This window comes from Narcine bancroftii, chromosome 6, assembly GCF_036971445.1.
Source record: "Narcine bancroftii isolate sNarBan1 chromosome 6, sNarBan1.hap1, whole genome shotgun sequence".
In the NCBI taxonomy this organism is placed as follows: Eukaryota; Metazoa; Chordata; class Chondrichthyes; order Torpediniformes; family Narcinidae; genus Narcine; species Narcine bancroftii.
The window spans coordinates 201,373,431-201,378,401 of record NC_091474.1 but is presented as its reverse complement, the minus strand read 5'-3'; positions in this window follow the sequence as shown (position 1 = coordinate 201,378,401).

Sequence of the window (4,971 nt, the reverse complement as noted above, 5' to 3'; positions counted from 1 at the left end):
AGTACAGGACACCTCTGCAAGCAAAGTCTGTGATAACATCCCTGTAACTGAAAAGCTTTCAAACCATTTAATTGTTATCAAGTTAAGATTACTAAGTATTGAGCAAAGCCAACAAAAGCATCCACTGAAACTGATAGGCTTTTAAAAGTTCAAAGGTTCAAAGTGGATTTTTTATTGTCACACAATAATACTTCAAAATATAATATGTATGATACACCTCTACTTTAGTTTGCTGTGAGGAAAAGAATCAGCATGTGGATTGCCCGGCACCCCTGGAAAGAGAAGCAAAAGAGAATGCCTTCAGAGATATTGAGTGTCCATGGATTCGCCTCCAGTGGTTCCTGCAGCTTCTGAAGCTGCACAGAATCCATTTCAAACCATCAGCAACCTGAGCTCCAGATCTAAATCTCAATATGATCAGGAAGTCTTCAGCACTCAAGGCTCTTTGAGGGCCCTACTTGACCTCAGAACCTCTCAAATTCCAATTCTGATACCAGGTTCACATGAGCCAGTTTCCACAGCCTGTGTGGGTCCCCGGACTGCAGGTCATCACCAGCCCACAGCCTGTGAGACTCCTCTGATTACAAGTTGTCAACAGCCCACAGCCTGTATGGGTCCTACAGTCACTGAGCACGTTGCTGGTCCACTACCATGATCACCGTCCTGGAGTGTTATCTCCTAGGCTTCTCATTCACAAATGGGGGAGTTCTCCCTGCTTCTGGTGCCCTGTGCTGGTCTGCTGCTCCCCTAGAGTCAGCAACCCCTTGTGATCCATTGCCAAGCACGAGCACTACCATCTTGGGTACACACTGTTAAAAGCCTGTACTGAGCCATTGGCATTTGGACCCGGTGGTAGGACCCTCCAGAGCAATGCTGTGCCTCCCTTCCCAGCTCTCCCAGGTCACAGAAGCGGAAACACTGCCATTACTGTAGCTCCGGCTGCACCATTTTTTAAAGACATACGAGGTCAGTTAATATGACAACTGGAAGTAGTGGGAGGACTCCAACGTCAGAGTGGACCCCAAGTAAGATTGTAACTCAGGGCTCTGTGCCGTGCTCTTCCCCTATTCCTGGCATCCAGCTAATTAATGTACAAGCTCTAGAGAATAAAACTAAGGACCTGAGGGCAAGATTGTTGTATCAGAGGGACTCAAAGGATCGTTGTGTGCTCTGCTTCACAGAGACATGCTTCACCCCAACTCTTCAGTCCAAAGGATTGTTCCAATATTGCATGGACGATCAACATCCTCAGGTGGAGTCTGCCTCATCATTAACTCTTTGTGGTGTTCAGGTATGGCAATCCTGTCCAGGGCCCTCATCTGGAGCTGAAGTGCTGACCCTTCCACCTTCAGAGGGAATTCATCTCTGTTGTTTTGACTGCAGTCTATATTCTGCCACAGGCAGATGTTAAATCAGCATTGGAGCATCTACATGGGTGATCAACAAACATCACATGAAGTATCCTGAATCCTTCTCAGTCATCATTTTGGATGTGAATCAGGCCAGCTTAAAAAAGATTCTCCCAAATTACCACCAGCCTGTCTCCTAGAACACCAGGGATTCAAACACCCTTGACCACTGCTACACTTCCATCAAGGATGCCAACCACTTCATTCCTTTTTGGGGCATCAGACCATCTGGCTGCGCATCTCCTTCCTGCACACAGATAGAAACTGAAGAGGATTGCAGGTCTGGTGAGGCAGAAGAACGGGTTCATAACCTTCTGGAGTCAGTAGACTGGAACATGTTCAAGGACTTGGCAGCAGATCTGAATGAATATGTCATAATTGTAATCAACTTTATCAGGAAATTTATGGATAAATACGTCCCTACTAATACTATCCAGGTGTATCCTGACTAGAAGCTATTGATGAACCAAGAGATCCAACATCTATTGAAAACAAAAATCTGTGGTGTTCAGATTGGATAGTTCAGAAACAAGCAGAAGGACCAGGTAAAACCTCCTCCAGAATGGACAATTCTGGACCATGTTGGGGTCTCAGAGGGCGCTCGACAGCTGCGGCAAGCCTTGCATGTCATTGCATCCTGGAAGGCAAAACAAAACAGTATCACTATCTGTGATACATTTCTCTCAGACAAGCTCAATACCCTCTGTGCTCACTTCAAAAGGGAAAGCAATGATGTGCGCTCAGAGCCCCTCTGTGTTCCTAGTTTCTGGTGGTGATGTTAAAATGATCCTCTGGAGGGTGAATCCTCGGAAAGTATCTGGCCTAGGCAAGATCCTTAAATCTGCATGGAGTTTCTCCAGACATTTTCAACCTTTTACTGCTACAGTTTGAGGTCCTCATCTGCTTCAAAAGGACATCCATTATTTGGTGCCCAATAAAAGCAAGATGACCTGCCTCATGTACAACTGACTGGTGGCACTTATGTCCACCATGATGAAGATTGGTTACGGACTGGACCCACTGCAATTCGCCCTATCATCACAACAGGTCAATGGGAGATGGTCTTCCATTCTGTGTTAGATCACCAGGACCACAAGAACACTTACGTCATTGACTCAATTCCCCACTGAGTAATTGAATCATGGATTTCCTCACCTCCAGGCTGCTATCAGTGAGGATTGGCAAGAAGAATCTCTTCCACAATCTCCATCAGTAGCAGAGTACTACAGGGCTACATTCTTAGCCCCAAACTATACTCACTTTACACCTATGACTACGTGGCTTGGTACAACAATGTCACCATTTACAAATTTTATGGCGATACCACTGTAGTGGGTTGTATAAAGTTAGGCGATGAGTCCACATACAGGAGGGAGATTGAAAACATGGCTGAATGGTGCACCCACAACAACCTTGCACTCAATGTCACCAAAACTAAGGAGCTGATTGTTGACTTCAGGAAAGGAAAGCCAGAGGTATACAATCCAGTGATCACTGGGGGATCAGAGGGAGAGAGAGTGAGCAAATTTAAGTTCTTGGGAATCACTATCTTGGAGGATCTTCCCTGGACCGAACACACCAAAGGCATCGTGAAGAAAGCATGTCAGCACCTGAACTTCCTCGAGAATTTTCAGAGGTTTGGTATGACACCAGAAACACTGGAAAATTTTTACAGATGTGTGGTGGAAAGTATGTTGACCAGCTGCATCACGGTCTAGTATGTGGACACCAATACCCTTGAGTGTATGCCCCTCAAAAGATAGTGGACACAGCCCAGGACATCACAGGCAAAACTGTCCCACCAAGGAGAACATATACAGGGAACGATGACATCGGAGAGATGCGGCTCGGTCCAACAATAACACCATCTACACATTTGCCAATGATCCCATGGTAGTGGGTTGTATAAAGGAAGGGAATGAGACAGCATCCAGGATGGAGACTGAAAGCTTGGCTGAATGAAGCACCACAACAACCTTGCCCTCAATGTCACCAAAACTACGGAGCTGATTGTTGACCAGGAAAGAAAAGCCAGTGTTCACTGGGGAATCAGAGGTGGGGAGAGAGAGTGAGCAAATTTAAGTTCTTGGGAATCACCATCTTGGAGGATCTTTCCTGGACCCAACATACTCCACTTCCTCAGAAGTTTGCGGAGATTTGGTATGGCATCAGAAACCTGGCAAATTTATACAGAGGTGTGGTTGAAAGTATGCTGACTGGCTGCATCTCAGGAATACCAATATCCCTGAGCGTAAAACCCTCCAAAAGGTAGTAGACACAGCCTAGGATATCACAGGCCAAAACCCTCCCCACTATTGAGTGCATCTACAGTGAACACTTCTGTCAGAGGGCAGCAGCAATCATTAAAGACCCACACCACCCAGCACATGCTCTGTTCTCACTGCTGCCATCAGGAAAGAGGTAGAGGTGCCACAAGACTCACTCCACCAGGTTCAGGAACAGCTGCTACCTCTCCACCATCAGACTCCTCAACAACAAACTCAAGCAAGGACTCTTTTAAGGACTTTTACTTGTGCACTTTATTGATTTTTTAAATTTTCTCTGTATTGCACAGTTGTATTGTTTACCTTAGTTATCTGTTTACAGTTTTTTATTTGTTTACATGTATACGCTGTGTACAGTTTTTTTTTGCATTACCAACAAGTGGTAAATCTGTCTCACCCACAGCAAAAAAAATCAGATTTGTATGTGACGTTAAGTCTGTACTCTGACAAGAAATCCAAAATCTGATTACAGCTCAAACAAAGATCAGGAGCTCAGGTTCATCCCTCTGCATCTGGATCTTTACTTACTTCATCAGCAAAATCCCATCCTCACTCACTAAGGACACAGGGGCACTCAAGGCTGCTATTTAGTGTTCTGCTCTCTTTCCTGTTCACTTACAACTCCATAGCCAAGTTCAGCTCCAGTGCAACCTGTAAATTTGTTGACAACACCACTGTTGTTGTCTGAACATGATGCGTCACAACAGAGGATGGAGATAGAAAATCTGGTTCGGTAGTGCCAGAACAATATTTTTGCTCTCTACGGCAACAGACCAAAGATTTTATTGTTGATTTTAGGAAGGGAAAGCCTTCAGCTGTCTGCATTGATGGGACAGAGGTTAGTGGGTGTTCACATGTCAAAAGACCTCTCCAGGGACCAGCACATTGAAACAACCTCTATTTTTTTAAGAACATAGAACATTACAGCACTGAGTTGTGTCACAGTCACACACTTATGTGGGCCGGAAGTAGAGCCTGTCACTGTTAGTGATGCATCCAGGGCGACACTCGAGAGAGGTAACGTGCAAACGTGGGCTGGAACAGGGAGTGCAAACATTGTGGTGGCCCATGTGCATCCACAGGGTCGCATGAGGATGAGAATAGGAGCATCGTGGTCACCTGCGTGGTGGAGAGCCAATGGAAAATGGCAGGGGGCTTTGGTGAAAGGTGTTTTTTGGGAAGGTGGGGTGTTTGTTGTTTTGGAATAATAATAATATGCCTTTTTTTGTGCTGAAGAAAGAGTGCATGTGTTCTTTTAATTGTATGCATAGTCTTTA